General features: G+C 39.9%; 1 long non-coding RNA gene across 1 annotated transcript; it reads right to left on the bottom strand.

The window, feature by feature from the left end:
* Positions 1–839: 839 nt before the first annotated feature.
* Positions 840–3874, bottom strand: LOC139077032 (uncharacterized). Its single transcript, XR_011529287.1, has 2 exons — positions 3569–3874; positions 840–1182 (listed from the first exon to the last, which is right to left on the bottom strand). It is a non-coding gene; the product is annotated as an uncharacterized lncRNA (long non-coding RNA).
* Positions 3875–18826: the final 14952 nt, after the last annotated feature.

Below are 18826 nucleotides of genomic sequence, written 5' to 3'. Positions count from 1 at the left end.
CATCAGGTACTAGGAGAGCACAGCCCTCCTCTATGCGCCGTTACAGACACACACACACACACACACACACACACACACACACACACACAGAACATACCCACCACTGCACTTGAAAGGAAAGGACTGTACATATGTTATCAACTTATTATGTGCAATTACTTCTTGGTAGAAGGAGCGTATCTTTCATTCTTATTCATATTAAAATCATTGTTTTACTAAATGTACATTAATTATTAGCCTCGAACCTTAAACTGTATAATGCACTTTATTACATAATATGTTAGTACTAAATGGAAGTATTTAGTGTGTGATTTTAATACTTTTGTAATATATACATTAGAAAAATGCAACCATCTCCTTTCAAAGGAAATGAAAGATTTGAAAGGTGTCTCACTGCCCGAGACATTTGCCTTATACTTTCCAGCTCTTTTTTCACACTTATAAAATGATCCCTATCCCAAGATGATGAAATGTTTAATATCGAGGCTTCATTTTTATATGAAATCTTTGATCTATCAGGGATTTTTCTTCTTAATAAAAACTGGTATTTTTCTGAAAACAGCCAAAAAATCTTCATCACTCTCCTCCTACTTTACATAGCCAGACACAGAAGGTCATATATTGTAGGATTCCACTTATGGGAAGTATCCAGAAGAGATAAATCAGTGGAATCAGAAAAAAGATCAGTGGTTTCCAGGGACTGGGGGTGAGAGGAGGGAAGACTGACTGATTCATGGGTACAGGGTTTCTCTGTGATGAAAATGTTCTTGAACTAGATCGTGGGGATGGTTGTACAACATCTTGAGTGTACTTCATGACAGTTAAGTGTACAATTAAAATGGATAGAAGAGTTAAATTTAATTTAAGTGAATATTATAAGATAAAATATGGGAAACCATTAAGTAAAAGTAAGATAAAAACAAATAGTTGAAACCATGCTCTTACAAGGGAGGGGAAGGGATTCTCGGGGGCAGTAGCGGGCACTCCTTGCAGCTCAGTAGCTGAGGCTAGTTGCGGAGATGATGTAGGTGGTTGTTCTAGGTCTTAAAGTTCAATGAGAGCAGTGGCTTGAGCCTCCTCTGGCTGTGAATCTGAATCTGTGGCTCTGAGCTGTAGCGGGCTCTAGCCTTGGAGCTGGCCCTAGTTCTTGAGGTTCTTCTGGATCTTGCTCTGGAGCTTCTGCTATAGGTCCAAGAAAAGAAAATATCATCAACATTACTTCCTTTGCATGTCCCTCTCACACAAAGGAAGACTCTCAGACCAATCACTGAAGTCTCAATGCAAGAACCAAGACCCAGAAAGTCTTTCCAGACTGTAGTCCATAGGAATAGTGATTTGAATCACCTCATTTTTCCTGGCCCAACCCAAGCCTCTGGAGGCTCTGCTCTGTATGGCCTTGCCCAGTACCATCCCCTCCACACATGCCCACTCACTCTTACAGTTCCTACCACCTCCACTAACCTCACCAGATGAAGGGAGGATGCATCAGTATCTAGATGAGACCAGAAGGATGTCACATCAACTGTACTGTGGACAAGTACATGCTTGTAAATTCTAATGTGTTTGTCTGAGTCCTGACTAGACTGGTGTCCTGGAGGGCAGGGTTGTTTTCCTGTGGGTTGAATCATGATCAATGCCTAGAAAAGTGCCTGTGCCAGTGGGGCTTCCTATGTATTTAAGGAATTAATGAGCTCCAACCAGCCCCATCACAGATACTTGAGTGGGCCTGGGCTCCCCCTGCTCACCTGAGGGATCCCTTCTCAGGCTTCACCCAAGACAGGTACCCCTGGATGGAACCTCAAATCTTCTTTTCAAATGGGAATACAGCTCACCTCAAGGCCACAGGGACAGTGGGACATGAGGCTGAGGCTTCAACATGGGGAAGCAAAATGATCATTTTAACATGACCACAGCCCCCCCAGAACACCTATTAACAGGATAAGGTACCCTCAAAGCACTTGAGTCCTTAAAATAACTTTATGAGGTTAATCCTCAATTAACTCCCCTCTTTGGAGGAACAAACTGAGGCTTAGAGGGGTGTAGCAACATTCCCAAGACTAACAGCTAATAGGTAGTTGAATCATCACTCTGCTTTGGAGAGATGGAGCACTCCCTTTTTCAATAGCAGGTGCCGCTCCTGTTGGCTGGTATCAAACTCTCTGTAGGTATACAGCAATGTGGGGATGTAGTGGAGGTCGCTGCTCAGGAAGGCAGGGACCAGAGGCTCCAGTTCTTTCTCTGGCTTGCTGGCCTAGACAGTCCACACCAAGCAGGTCTCATTCCTGTTTATTATTTATGTATTTTCCCCCTGGGGTGGGACACAGGGGAGTCATGCACTCAGAGGCAGCACCAAGGCCGCCAGGAGTGTTTTTGGCTGAAACTCAGACTGAATACTCAAGCCTTCAGTTACCTGAGGCAAGAGGTGATTCATGAGTGCCAATGGCAGTCAAAACTTTCTTGACATTAAAATTACAATTTGAGGTCAGGAATAATTAAATGTATTAATATCTTAGCTCAGTTTGTCATCTGAGTATTGGCAGTACCTCCCTGTATTACTATCATCATCACTGTGATTTCTAACGAAACATCCCACTGTAGAGATGAGAACATGTAAGATAATAGGACATGAAGCACTAGTCAGTGAAGCACTAGTGAAATGGCAACAGAAGGCCCCACTTCAGTGAAGGGCTGAATTTTTGCGATAGTCAGTCTCCCTTCTGGAATGTTGTGCAAATCAGTGAGGCCCCAGGTCCTGACCTCGAGGAGTCATGGGGATGTGTCCCTCAGGACAGGAAATTATAGAGCAACAGACATAAGACTGTGAGCCCCATGTCCTTTTGGGTGAGAGCATCCCTACTAATCATGATGATGTATAAAACATGGAGACGGTGCCGAAAGGCTCACACAACAACATGGACATCTGGGGATGGGAATTAAAACAGCAAAATTCTCAGAAAAGTGCAAAAGGACTTTTGACTGAACATGAGGTGAAATGTTTCAAATATCCTTTTTCAGATATTCCTATAGATACGAGGACAGTGACTTTGCATGTGGCCAAGGCAGGGGCTGGCAAGCCAGGGCAGGTTGGGGGAGGAGATGGGGATACATATTCTTTTGGGGGCAGGAATCTAGGAGGGAGCCAAGGGGAATATTAGGGCTTTCTGGGGCCTGGGGTCCTCTTTGACTGTATGGGGGCCCTGGGTGTTGGCATCTCCTCAGCGCCTGCACTCACCCTGAGCCAGCGTGGGACTCTGTTGGTGGTGTGGGGCATCTTCTTCTCCTGCAGGGACATGGAGTAGAGGACCCCACTAAGACAGTGTCTGGTGGCCAGGCAGAAAGCTTTAGAGCCCTGTCTGGCTGTCTTTGGTGGTTCTCACACCCATGCAACTCTCCCCACTACAGACGCACACCACAGTCTGCACAGACCTCCACCAAGGTCACAAAACACGTAAGCACCTGGATTAACATTGGCATTGATAAGAAGCACCTCAGAAATCCCCTTTCTACCCTGTCAGCCCTGACCTTGAGAGTGAACATGACAGGACCACCAGGTTATCAAACCACTCACCAATCTATTTCTGCCAAGGTCAAATCTTCATCACATGTCCCTCTTCCCCTGTGCTGATGAGGAGGGGATGGGATTCTTCCCAGTGAGGGCTCAGAGATTTTGCCTGGCCTAGACTGGTCTGACCTAGGCCACTTTGAATTACTTTAGGGGACCTCCTGGCAGATGGCCAGAGGCAGTGGGGAGGAGGGTTGAGCCATTGTCTGTAGCATCTGAAAAGGCTCTCATTCCAGGGTTTCCTGAAGCCAGAGCCCTTGTTAGGGGGCTAACAGCAAAACGTCTTTTACCGTCAAGTGCCTCTTGCCAAGTGAGCTGGGTATGAGGCTGTTACTAGAATGTGGGTTCCTGGTTACAGGGGTTCTAAATTCTGTTGGCGTCCATTGTCAAAGAAGTAACGTCACTTCCTGGGGCCCGCTTACCTGAGTGCCCTCCTCAGATAACACCTATTCAAACAGTCCCACTGTTTGGGGTGACTCCTCACCTCAATTCTCCATACAATACCATATCTGCACCCAGGTACATGAAAATACCCCTCTCCACAGGGCCCTAAGAATATCTGAGTGCAGCCAGGGTCCCAGCTTTGAGACAGATCTGGGTTCAAATACAACTCCTTATTGTTACCTGTTCTTGATCCTGGATAAGCCACTGTGCCTCTCAAGGCTTTCTGTCTCCTATCTACACAATAGGGATTACTGTAGCATATACTTCCTAGGGGTGTCCTCAGGCATAAGTGGGATAATACCCACAGAATTGGAGGAGTGGTGTCACATGTACGTAATGCTTCCAACCTATTTTTTCTTCCTCTTATCACTTCCCTTGTGTCTGCTTCTCTTCTGACCACATCCCAAAATCTTTACATCTAATGTCACTGTATGTGTGTGTGTGTGTGTGCATGTGCATATGTGTGTGTTTGGTAGTGCTCAAATTCTAGGCGCACAGAAAAAACAGACCCCACATATGGAGGGATGGGCAAAAGCTTCCCAAGATCTTAGGGCTTCTAATCTCCAAAGCAAACCCTATGGGAGGGGTTCAAGCCATGGTCTAGAAGATGGAAACACATCCTTACCTCTGCACTTTGCCTGTCATGTGCCATGGGTCAATCCCTCCCTCACTAAGGGCTTCAATTTCTCAATTATCTAGTAAGGGATTAAATTGACAATGGGTCAGCTTTCTCCACCCTGGATGTAATGTGGACAGGGGTTCTGACTCAGGGGGTTCCCCTCTCCTGGGCTCCTCAGACAAGAACTTGCCAAATGCACATCTAGGCTTCTGAATGCTCACCCTCACCTACATGCCACCTCCATATATGTACATAGCCCTTTCCAGAGGCCCCTGAGAAAGCCTGGGTGCAGCCAGAGCCCCAAATTTGAGTACCGAGTGCTGGGTTCATGCCCTGTTCCACATGCTTACCAGCCTGTGATTCTGGTCAAGGCACTGAATTTCCTGGGGTCTTCACCTTCTGCCCTTAGTGACTCCCCATGCGCACCATCTCCTGGTCTACATATCCCTCTGTAATCTGTTCCCCTTGGGTAGGGAGACCAAGAGACAGAGAGTCACAGAGGCCTTCAATCTGGACAGGGTTCTGCCAGTACCCCTGAGTGAGCTCAGATCCTGAGTGAAGCAGGTCCTGCCTCAGGTGAGACTGCAGCCTGACATCCTGAGAAACTCTGGGAGAAGCACCCAGCTGAGTGCTGCTGGATTCCTGGTCTACTGACACTGAAAGATTATAAATGTTTGTTGGTTAAGCCACTCAGCTTGGCAAAATGTTGCCATACTGCAATAGCAATAGATCACTCTTATGGTTCTCCTGCCTCAGGCCCTGTCCCTGCAGCCTCCCTCCCCTACTCTCCTCCCAAGCTCCTCCAGCCACACTCACCTACAGTCTAACCTCCTCTCTGTCCAAACTCACTTCTACCTCCAAGAGTCATACTGTGTGCCTTCTGGCAGGCTAATGACATCCAGATTTGTGCAGGGTTGGCTCTTTCCTGCCATGCTGCTGGAAATATAAATGTCACCTCTGTGCAGCCTTTTCAGAGCCATCACATAGAGTAATCCAGCACTCCATTTAGCACCAGTTATTTTCCCATGAGGCATTTACTCTTTTCATTCACATTTTCATTTTTGTGGATTTGCCCATCATCCCTTTGAGACTGTGAACTCCTAGAGGACAGGCACCTTGTTGGGCTTTTCCAGAACTGGCATTGAGTACTCAGGGCACAGTTGCTGAATGAATTGATAAGAGGATCCATCCTACTACTGGCCCGCTCAATTGTTAGAGCCAATTTTACTTTGGTCATATTAATTTATTAGGTTGATACTATTTATGTTGGTCCTGTGATTTAAACTTTTTTGGGTATATTTGTTTATGGTAACTCACCAAATAACTCCCCAAATTTCAGTAGCACACCACTATATATTTTCCTGCATAACAATTCTGTGTGTGTGTTCAGATTGGAGAGACCACATTCTTTTATGTGGTCCTTCAGGAACCCACAGTTCTTCCATATGTGCCTAGGACATCATGTTCATCTGCATCCATCAGCATAAGGGAGAAGAACATAAAGAAATGTATGTGGGGGGAATTTATCAGCGAGGGCTGGAATGGCACATATCAGTTCCTTTCCTCTTCCTTTGGGAAAAACATGATCATATGGCTGCTAGGGATGCTGGATATTGGAGTCTAGCTGTGTGCTCCAAGAAGGGAGAATGTATTTATGTGTGTGTGTGTGTGTGTGTGTGTGACTAGAGGAAGATTGGCCCTAAGCTAACATCTGTTGCAAATCTTCCTCTTTTTGCTTGAGGAAGATTGGCCCTGAACTAACATCTGTACCAACTTCCCTGTACTCTATATGTGGGTCACCACCACACAGGGTTGATGAGTGGTGTAGGTCTGCACCAGGGATCCAAAACCACAAACCCCAGGCTGCTGAAGCAGAGTGTGCTGAACTTAGCCACTTTCACCACTGGGCTGGCCCCCTGAGAATGGGTTTTTATGGATGATGAAAGTTCTCTGAAACAATGAGTGACTCATTTACATTCATTGTGTTTTTCAAATCTTTATTGATTGTTAGCATATGCCAAGCACTGTGCTAAGAGCTGGATGGAGACTTGATTGAGCTGTATTCTTGTCTGGGAGAAGCTCCCAATCTAGAGAGGGAGACTAGACATGGTATGAAGTGCCTTCTATCTTAAGAGAAAAAGATAAAGTGAAAGTGCTATGGAAGTTCAGTGAATAAATCTAGATTTGGGAGCTATCACTTGGTCATATCAATTGAATCTCTCTTTCAGACTTAGTCAAAATATGGTTCCTGGTGGAAGATGACTGCAGGAACTATAGAAGTATTTAGTTATGTACAAGACACAATTATGAATACTATGCAGCCAGTAAAATTAAATATTAAAAAATATTAAAAGGCAGGGGTAATTATTTGTTTTAAATGAAAAGTGAGTGTGAATTAGGATGATCTAATTTTTGGAAAAACTTTTTGACTACATTTAGATCAAAGTATGCAAATATGTTGAATCATAGTTTTCTGATTTTCTAAAATATTTGTAATTTTAATATGTTCAAAGAATTCCATAAATATGCTCTGTTGTGATATGTATTCAAACATAGATACATAGACATATACGTCCATATATATGCAGTAGCGTGTTACATAATGACTTATATAGATGAGTAGAATATATTGAAAATAGGAGCTCTAGTCCTGATTTTTGGAACATATTTTACTGGATGTCCTTGTCATCTTAAATTCATCATGTACAAAACTAATTTTTGAAAGTTCTTCTTTCTACAAACACTTTCTCATTTTGTTTTAATGTTAACATTGCTTTATAACATTACATAAATTTCAGGTGTACATCATTATATTTGACCTTCTCTGTACACTACATCCTGTTCACCACCAAAAGTCTAGCTGTAATCTGTCACTGTAAAATTGTTCCCCTTTATACATTGTGCTCTCCCCATCCACCTTCCCCACTGGTAACCACCAATCTGCACTCTACAGCAATGTGGCTGTTAGTTGTTGTTGATTTATCTTCTACTTGTGAGTGAAATAATATGGTATTTGTCTGTCTTTATTTGACTTATGTGCTTAGTATAATACCCTCAAGTTCCATCCATGTTGTCACAAATGGCAAGATGTCATCTGTTTTACGGTTGACTAGTATTCCATTGTGTATATATAGACACCACATCTTCTTTATCCATTCATCTGTTGATGGGCACATAGGTTGTTTCTATATCACATAGGATGTTGGCTATTGTGGATCATGCTGTAATGAACATAGCAGCGCATATATCTTTTTGAATTAGTGTTTTTATTTTCTTTGGATAACACTCAGGATTACAATACCTGGATCACACGGCAGTGCTATTTTGAATTTTTGAGGAATGTCTATATTGTTTTCCATACTGGCTGTGCAAATTTACATTCCCACCAGAAGTATACCAGTGTTCCCTTTTCCTCACATCCTCTCCAATCCTTGTTAATAATAGCTATTCTGACAGGGGTGATGTGATATCTCCTTGTGGTTTCCATTTGCACTTTCCTCATATTAGTGAATATGAGGGAAACATCTCTTCATGTGCCTTATGTCCTCTTCGTAAAATGTGTGTTCAGAACTGCTGCCCATTTCTTATTTGAGATTTTTTTGGTTGTTGTTGAGCTGTATGAATTCTTTATATTTTGGGCATCAAGTCCTTAGTGGATATAAAATTTGCAGTTATCTTCTCCCAATATGTAGGTTGTTGTTTTGTTTGGTTGATGCTGTTTTTTTTTTTTAATGCAGAAGCTTTTTAGTTTGACGTAGTCCTATTTGTTTTTTTTAGTTTCCTTAGATAATTGACTAGAATTGTTCTTTATTCCATTCTTTTTGCATCTCCAATAATTGATCTCCTATTAATAATATTTTGAATCTATTTCCTGACATTATTTTTGAAATTCTAAAATTATTATTCCATTGTACTGTAGTCAAGAGTAATAGATGAGAGACAGAGAGATAAAGACACAGATAGACAAAGATATCATCATAACAGTTAACTAACAATCCATCAAGACATATTGTTTTTCTACACAACTTTTATACAAATAAATATTATGTTTCTAAAAGATAGCATTAATTGTAATTTTCCTGCCTCAAATATTTACACGACTCCATTTCACCTACGTAATAAGATTAAAATTATTAGCATGACATTAAATAACCTTCATGGTTTGATTCTCTCAAACATCTTTTCCAACCTGAATCACCCAACTCTGCCTTATGTTCTTTCCTTGACTCCATGTGGCATCTACAGCACACGCTCTCTGTAAACACCCTACACGTCCACCTCTATGCTTTGCTCCTGCTGTGCCCTCCACTCAGAATGGCTCTTTCCCTACTTCTCTTCATCTATGGACTGCAATCCTTCAAGGTCAGTTTCAGGATTAATTGCTGAATGATATTCTTCCCCAACTACCCACATTCATCTCATTATATTTCCTTGAAATCTTAAGCATTTTATCTCTGTTTTTGTTTTAATGCAATGGGATATTTGGTTTTGTGATATGTGAATTTTTGGTTTGCACTATTAGACTCAACAACAAGAGGACATGTCCTGTACTTGACATGTTGTGGTGTTTTTGTTTTTCTATTTTCTGTTCTGCCCCATTCCCTTAAATGGAATTGCTTGTCCACAAGTGTTATGGGAATATATAACTCCACTATTGTGTTTAGTACTTCGTATCTTCATTTATTGAGATTTACTTTTTAGTCAGTTCGACTTTTTATACTGTCTTTTTTTCTTCTCTAATTCTCTGACATGCAGTTGCCTCTTAAATGGACTTTTGATACATCGCTTATCTGTCCTGGCTTTGAGGACCTATGTTGAACATCCTGCTTCAACTTGCCCTTTACACTTCCCTCGGCCACTGTACTAGTCAGTACAAACACTGACACTGTAGTTGTCAAGCTTTCTGAGTACAAACAAACACAATTTCAAATTTAGTTACACTGGGACATTTCTATCGGGGTGTATGAGAGATTACAGAATTGATGTTAAGTTTCTAGTAAAATGGAATTTTGTGAGCTTTCTCAGAAAAAGGGGAGAAAACAAATGAAGCATGACAGCCAGAGCTACAGTCAATCATACCACATACAATTATACCACAAGGAAAAAAAAAAAAAAGCAAGCTGCTATGGGACACTGGACTCTCTTCCACATATAATGCACTCCACAGCTGCCATTCACTTGAATTCTCATCTTCCCTGTTGCTTGTAATGACTTGGTTCAGGTTGACAATATTGGACAGAAACCTCTCATTGTTGTGCTTATGATTCAGGCACAAGCAGGAGTTGCCCAAGGGCTGCAAAGAGATTGTATCTGGACATTTTGTTACACGTAATGATGTCCATCAAGATTGCACAGTAAGTTCTGTGCAACTTGAGGAATACCTAGGTGTTCTGAAGTTAAAAAAAAATTACAAGTGTCCAAAATTCCATCCCTTTGTCTGTTCAACATCCATACACACTCTTCTCCTAAAAGTATCACACCTAAATAGACATCCCCTTTGTAAAAGAGAAAATGTACATTTACCTTCTATTCCAAGAGAAACATTGGAAAATATCATCAGTGCTACATCTAGCAACCAATCTACATATCTGGTAGCTATCCTTTTCTCTCTTTGTTTTTTTTTAAAGATTGGCACCTGAGCTAACAACTGTTGCCAATCTTTTTTTTTTCTGCTTTATCTACCCAAAGCCCCCCAGTATATAGTTGTATACTATAGTTGTGGGTCCTTCTAGTTGTAGTATATGGGATGCCGCCTCAACCTGGCCTGACAAGCAGTGCCATGTCCGCATCCAGGATCCGAACCAGAGAAACCCTGGGCCACCATAGCGGAGCACACGAACTTAACCACTTGGCCAAGGGGCTGGCCCCGCTATTCTTTTACTAATTTTATCAAAATATTCTTGGAACATCTCTCACACAACACCATGCAGAAATAACAGTAACAAGCAGATCTCAAATTCTGGCAAGGATTAAGTAGTTTTTATGCAACTAAGCTTTCTGCCAAGAAGGCTATATTTTTATTTAAAGACAAACAAACAATGACCATCTACAGTTGTTTGAAGACCCTGGAGAGCAACCAAGGGATCCAGGACTTGAACATCCAGGATCCTGGGGAGAAAGAAAACATGGCGGTGAGTTAGAGATTCCTCTCCATGTTTTCCCCTTGGCATATTTGCTGATTTTCAGCACTGGGCATTGAGGCTATCTTAGGGCCACCTAGTCCGTCAGATCTGATGGGCCAAGATCCCACAGAAAAGGCACCATAGACAGGTTAGCCCCGCATTCTGTGTAGCTTTTGCTGTCATATCAAATCCTAAGCTTTGGAAAGGTGAGTAGCTTAAAATTAAATCAATCACTAGATATCAAGAGGTTATGTATCTAAGCAGAACTTCCATTAATCTCATGGTGCTGGGGATAAAAATTTGAGTTCAGCGTTCACCAATGAGGAAGAGTGTTACAGCTTGGCTGGAAAACCTAGAAAGTCTATTTAATAGGACTAAAGGCAGTACAGAAATAGGTTAGTCTTTAAACAGCTTGAAACCTAGACTCATAACTACTTGCTTTTGATTGAATCAGGCTTCCCTTCTCCTGGTATAGATGCCTGAAATAAGAGGATTCAATTCTATCTGGAGGAAAATAATATCCCTTACGGCCTGTACAAATTTGTATACACAATGATGAGCACTTAATGATAAATTGTATGGTGCACTAGGATACAGGACCAAACGACTAAATCTAAGAAAACTGACAATAGGAACAGATTAACTGGTTATCTAGAAATTAAAATTATCAGACATGATCTTTAAAGAAATTGTAATTAATATATTGAAAATAGATAACACAATGATGAGTTTTAACAGAAAACTGTATAAAAATAAATGGAAATTACCGCAAAGAAAAATATTACTAAAATTAATACTTCAGATGAGATAATAAAGATTGGACAGAGAACCAAAAAGTATTAATGAACTGGTAAACATGTCAGTAAAAAACATCCAGATGGGGGGCGATCCAGGTGTTGCAGTGGTTAAATTTGCACATTCCGCTTCAGGGGCCCAGGGTTCCCAGTTAGGATCCCAGGTGTGGACCTACACATCACTTGCCAAGGCATCCTGTGGCATGTGTCCCACATGTAAAGTAGAGCAAGAAGGTCACAGATGGGCACCGTCTTCCTCAGCAAAAAAGAGGAGGATTGGTGGCAGATGTTAGCATAGGGCCAATCTTCCTCAAAAAAACAAAAATATCCAGACAGAAGCTCAAAGAAACTAAAAGATAACAAAGACAGAAATGAATGCCAAATGCACATGGAGCATGGTGAAAAGCTCTGAGTCATATATAACTGTAATCCTGGAAGGAAAGAAAAGAAATAGTCAAATAGGCATAACAAGTAAAATAATACTGGTCACAAGTTTCCTAAAATAGATGAAATACATCAAATCATATAGTCAAGAAAATGTTTGAATCCCATGCAAGATAGAAACCAAACCAAACCAAACCAAACCAAACAAACCCCACTAAATCACATCATTGTCACACTGATGAATATCAACAAAGGGATGAGTGGAATTTAGTGGAAAAAAATGGTGCTCATTTCAGTATATAGTGCTGTGTCAACTGGATAACCATATGTAATAATAAAAAATCCTGATGCCTACCTCACAGTAAACACAAAAATTTACTTGGAATTGATCATAGATCTACAAGTAAAAGCTACAAACAGTAAGACTCCTAGAAGAAAACACCAGAAAATAACTTTATAACTTTAGAGCAGGAAGATTTCCTAAGCAGGACAGAAAACCACAAACTACAAAAAATAAATATAAATTTGATTTATCAAAATCAAGAAGTTTTCTATTTGCAAAGTACAAAAAAAGTACAATAAAACCTAAAAAGAAAGACAAGAAATAAAACTACATGGAGAGCTCAAATTCATTACTGAAAAATATTAAAGAAGACCTAAATCATTAGAGGAATATGCCACGATTGGGAATCGGATGACACAATTTTGTAAAGATATCACCTCTCCCTAAATTGATCTTTAGATTCAATTAAATCATCAAAATTCTAGCAGACTTTTTGAGGAAATTTATAAGCTGAATCTTGTAAAGACACAAGAAAAAACAAGAACATCGTCAATAAAATTGGAGGACTTATCCCAGTGGATATCAAGTTTTATCTTACAGCTAATAAAATTAAGAAAGTATGATAATGGCACAGGGAGGAACGAAGACACTGAAGTAACAAAAAAGAATTTTAAAAAAGACACACAAATCCATCTATCAATCATTTTTGTCATAGTATAGTAGGGGAAAGATGGCCTTAAATAAATTGCACTGGATCCATTGGGTATCCACTTGGGATAAAAGGAACCTTGAACATAACTGCATGCCATACAGGCAAGTCACTTCTAGATGGAATAAAAAGCTAAATATGAAAGAGAAGAAATAGTTTCTAGAAGGAAACATAGAATAGCATCTTCATACACTGCAAAGCAGAACACAAAAATCATTAAACAAAAAGGAAAGGGCCGATCATTTAAATTCATGCACATTAAGAAATTCTGAAGCAAAATGCATGCCTACATGCCTACAGGGCATAGCATGAAGAAAAGTCAAGTCAAAACTCCATTTATCACCTGGCTCCCAATAGTGCTCACTCTGATCAGTAGAGACAAATGGGATTCGGAGACCCCAGGGAGTAGCACTAACTCAGAGTCCTATCTAATCATAGTAAGAGGATGTTGGTATTCCCATTCCAGAATATCAACCACAGGATGTAACTTCTTTGGAGATTCACAGAAGGAATATTCAAAAGAAGAACTTGTGCTACTAGAGTCATTCCTCAAACATACTTGGTTTCTCCTTCATTATAGTCTCTGGGTCTGTAGGACTGAAACTGATCTATGAAGTGGATGAGAAGCTATCACTGTCAGATATCTATTTGCCAGAGTCAGAGATTTTATTCTTATTTTTAAAATTAAATAGAGAACTCAGGACTTTGGGTTGACAAGATGGCATTGATTCATCTCTGTCTCTGCTCCTCTACCCTAGGTACCATCATAAACACTGCAAATAATAAAAGGAACAACAAAGGAGAACTTCAAAAGGTGGTAAAAGGAAGGCGAATTGGTCAGGGGTCCCAAGTCTGGAAGAACAAACTTTATCCGCCATCCAACAAGAGAGGTAACCCAGGCCCAGTGTTTCCCCACTCCCAATATGGCAACAGAAGGTAGCCCAGGTAGGCTCATTCCTCCACGGGGTTAAATGTGAGTCCTGCCAATAATTCTAGGTGAGCCCAGGGCCACCATCCAGTGAGACTGATTGATTAGAAACTCGTTTAACTGTAAGTAGCCAAGGTAAAGGATCTCCTTTTCCCACAAGCCTCAGCCTCTCCTGGCTCCCCACCTCTGCACTCTTCTCTCTCTTCACACAACACATGGTCCAGGAGCACTACTAAGAGGAATTGAAATGAATAACAAATAGCCCAGCCTGGAAGGTGCACTCCTTTCCCTCAAAGTCTGAGACTCCCCTCCCCACCCATGAGAAACTGTGCAGCTAGGGACTCAGGGAAGAGGATTCAGACCACCCTCAGCAGCCAGCCAGGGAAGTGCTCTTTATCCCTGCAGGCCAGAGACTTCCTCTACTCACTTAGAGATGCCAAGGAACCAAGCTCAGGGAAGCTCCCTCTTTACCTTCAAGCAGCACTATGAGGAACCAGTGAGAGCGCCAGTGGCATGAGATACACTAAACAGACCAAAACAGTGATGCAAAACAGAAAATTGGGTTGTCATTGGAAATCGACCTCCAAAATTAGCATCAACTTTTTTGTTTAATTTATATTTTCTATTGTTTGCCTGTTTTAAATTTTATTGATTTCTCCTCTGTCTTTATGCCTTTATTTTTTCTTATGGTTGTTTCTGATGTATTTTACTTTTCTAATTTCTTGACAAAGAAGGATTAATGATTCTTCATTCTTTTCTAATATATAAATTCAATTCTCTTCATTCTTTTTTTCCTTCTTAGTTCATCAAACTGGATAACCTCAATTGATGCGTCTTTACATTTGCTGATTTTTTTTTCTATCTGCTCAAATCTCCTGTCAAGCTGCTCTAATATATATAAGTACTTAGTGCTATAAATATTCCTTTCACCAAATCTTTAGCTGAATCTCACGTATTTTGGTACGTTCTACTTCCATTTCCATTGAGTTATATGCAATTTTTAATTTCCTTTGAGACTTCCTCTTTAACCCATTGATTCTATGGAAGTCTATTATATAATTTCAATGTTTTTGGAGATGGTTTGCTCTTTCTCTTATTGACTTTTTCTGCTTTGATTCCATCATAGTCAAAAAACACCCTCTATATAGATATAGAGAAGGTTATTTATATGATCTTAATTCAAATTAAATTTTTTGGGTTTGCTTTATGGCCCAGGATATGGATATGGTTTATCTTGGTGAATGTTCCATGATCATTTGGAAAAAAAGGAGGCATTCTTCTCTTGTTTGCTGGAGTGTTTTATAAATGGCAGCTAGATCTTGTTGATTGTGTTGATTTAATTTTCAATATCCTTGCTGAGTTTATGTCTAGTATTTCTGAGTTTCTGAAACTGAGTTGTTAATTCCAGAACCCTATTTAGTTTTGAGTTTCTAATACCCAAAGAAAGCCTCATACCCATTAAGCAGTCATTCTCCCTATGGCCCTCTCCTAGACCCTGACAATCGATAAATCTATGTTCCTTCTTTGTGGATTTAACTATTCTGGACTTGTCAGGTACATGCTATTGTCTGAGCTACTCATGGACATATAAATTAAATCACACAATACGTAGATTTTTACCATTATAAATTGTCCTTCTATGTCTCCAGTTACATTTTTTATTTTTTATTAATGTTATGATAGATTACCACCTTGTGAGATTTCAGTTGTACATTATTGTTAGTCATGTTGTGGGTACACCACTTCCCCCTTTGTGCCCTCCCCCCACCCCCCTTTTCCCTGGTAACCACCTATCAGATCTCCTTGTCAATATGTTAACTTCCACCTATGAGTGGAGTCATATAGAGTTTGTCTTTCTCTGACTGGCTTATTTCGCTTAACATAATACCCTCGAGGTCCATCCATGTTGCTGAGAATGGGCCAATTTTGTCTTTTTTATGGCTGAGTAGTATTCCATTGTGTATATATACCATATCTTCTTTATCCACTCATCAGTTTCTGGGCATGTAGGTTGGTTCCACGTCTTGGCTATTGTAAATGATGCTGCGATGAACATAGGGGTGCAAGGGACCCTTGGGATTTCTGATTTCAGGTTCTTAGGATAGATACCCAGTAATGGGATGGCTGGGTCCTAGGGTATTTCTATTTTTAACTTTTTGAGAAATCTCCATACTGTTTTCCATAGTGGCTGTACCAGTTTGCATTCCCACCAACAGTGTATGAGGGTTCCTTTTTCTCCACAACCTCTCCAACATTTGTCGCTCTTGGTTTTGGATGTTTTTGCCAATCTAACGGGTGTAAGGTGATATCTTAGTGTAGTTTTGATTTGCATTTCCCTGATGATTAATGATGATGAACATCTTTTCATGTGTCTATTGGCCATATTTATATCTTTTTTTGAGAAATGTCTGTTCATGTCCTCTGCCCATTTTTTGATCGGGTTGTTTGTTTTTTTTGTTGTTAAGCCATGTGAGTTCTTTGTATATTATGGAGATTAACCCTTTGTCGGATAAGTGGCTTGTAAATATCTTTTCCCAATTAATGAGCTGTTTTTTTGTTTCAATACTGTTTTTCCTTGCCTTGAAGAAGCTCTTTAGTCTGATGAAGTCCTATTTGTTTATTCTTTCTATTGTTTCCCTCAACTGAGGAGTTATAGTGTCCGAAAAGATTCTTTTGAAACTAATGTCAAAGAGTGTACTGCCTATATTCTCTTCTAGAAGACTTATTGTTTCAGGCCTAATCTTTAGGTCTTTGATCCATTTTGAGTTTATTTTGGTGTGTGGTGAAAAAGAATGGTCAATTTTCAATCTTTTGCATGTGGCTGTCCAGTTTTCCCAGCACCATTTGTTGAAGAGACTTTCTTTTCTCCATTGTAGGCCCTCTGCTCCTTTGTCGAAGATTAGCTGTCCATAGATGTGTGGTTTTATCTCTGGGCTTTCAATTCTGTTCCATTGATCTGTGGACCTGTTTTTGTACCAGTACCATGCTGTTTTGATCACCGTAGCTTTGTAGTATGTTTTGAAATCGGGGATTGTGATTCCTCCGGCTTTGTTTTTCTTGCTCAGGATTGCTTTAGCAATTTGCAGTCTTTTGTTGCCCCATATGAATTTTAGGATTGTTTGTTCAATTTCTGTAAAGAATGTTCTTGGGATTCTGATTGGGATAGCATTGAATCTGTAGATTGCTTTAGTTAGTATGGACATTTTAACTATGTTTATTCTTCCAATCCATGTGTATGGAATGTCTTTCCATCTCTTTATGTCATCGCCAATTTCTTTCAAGAAAGTCTTGTAGTTTTCATTGTATAGATCTTTCACTTCCTTGGTTAAGTTTATCCCAAGGTATTTTATTCTTTTCGTTGAGATTGTGAATGGGATTGAGTTCTTGAGTTCTTTTTCTGTTAGTTCATTGTTAGTGTATAGAAATGCTACTGATTTATGTATGTTGATTTTATACCCTGCTACTTTGCTGTAGTTGTTGATTATTTCTAATAGCTTTTCTATGGATTCTTTGGGGTTTTCTATGTATAAGATCATGTCGTCTGCAAACAGCGAGAGTTTTACTTCTTCATTACCTATTTGGATTCCTTTTATTTCTTTTTCCTGCTGAATTGCTCTGGCCAACACCTCCAGTACTATGTTGAATAGGAGTGGTGAAAGTGGGCACCCTTGTCTTGTTCCTGTCCTCAGAGGGATGGCTTTCAGTTTTTGTCCATTGAGAAAGATGTTGGCTGTGGGTTTGTCATATATGGCCTTTATTATGTTGAGTTACTTTCCTTCTATACCCATTTTATTGAGGGTTTTTATCATAAATGGGTGTTGGATCTTGTTGAATGCTTTCTCTGCATCTATTGAGATGATCATGTGCTTTTTGTTTTTCATTTTTTTGATGTAGTGTATCACGTTGATTGACTTGCGGATGTTGAACCATCACTGTGTCCCTAGTATAAATCCCACTTGATCATGGTGTATAATCTTTTTGATGTATTGCTGTATTCGGTTTGCCAGAATTTTGTTGAGGATTTTTGCATCTATGTTCATCAGTGATATCGGCCTGTAGTTCTTCTTCTTTGTGTTGTCCTTATCAGGTTTGGGTATCAGAGTGATGTTGGCTTCATAGAATGTGTTAGGGAGTACTCCATCTTCCTCAATTTCCTGGAATAGTTTGAGAAGGATAGGTATTAAATCTTCTTTGAATGTTTGGTAGAATTCTCCAGAGAAGCCGTCTGGTCCTGGACTCATATTTTTGGGGAGGTTTTTGATTACCGTTTCTATTTCCTTACTTGTGATTGGCCTATTCAGATTCTTCATTTCTTCTTGATTCAGTTTGGGGAGGTTGTAGGAGTCTAGGAAGTTGTCCATTTCTTCTAGGTTGTTCAATTTGTTGGCACATAGTTTTTCATAGTATTCTCTTATGATCCCCTGTATTTCATTGGTATCTGTTGTGATTTCTCCTCTCTCATTCCTAATTTTGTTTATTTGAGATTTCTCTCTTCTTTTCTTGGTGAGTCTGGCTAAAGGTTTGTCGATTTTGTTAATTTTTTTGAAGAACCAACTCTTCGTTTCATTGATCCTTTCTATTGTCTTTTTGTTTCAATATCACTTATTTCTGCTCTTATTTTTATTATTTCCCTCCTTCTACTGACTTTGGGCTTTGTTTGTTCTTCTTTTTCTAGTTCTGTTAGCTGTCATTTGAGGTTGCTTATGTGAGCTTGTTCTTGTTTAGTGAGGTGAGCCTGTATTGCGATGAATTTCCCTCTAAGGACTGCCTTTGCTGCATCCCAAATGATTTGGTATGTCGTGTTCTCATTTTCATTTGTCTCCAGATAATATTTGATTTCTTCTTTAATTTCTTTAATAATCCATCGTTTGTTCAGAAGCGTGTTGTTTAGTCTCCACATTTTTGCACCTTTCTCTGCTTTTTTCTTGTTGTTGATTTCTAGTTTCATAGCATTATGATCCGAAAACATGCTTGACATTAT

Source organism: Equus przewalskii, chromosome 1, assembly GCF_037783145.1.
Source record: "Equus przewalskii isolate Varuska chromosome 1, EquPr2, whole genome shotgun sequence".
Lineage (NCBI taxonomy): Eukaryota > Metazoa > Chordata > Mammalia > Perissodactyla > Equidae > Equus > Equus przewalskii.
Note: the sequence above shows the minus strand (reverse complement) of the source record. Positions and strands in the feature narration are given on the sequence as shown.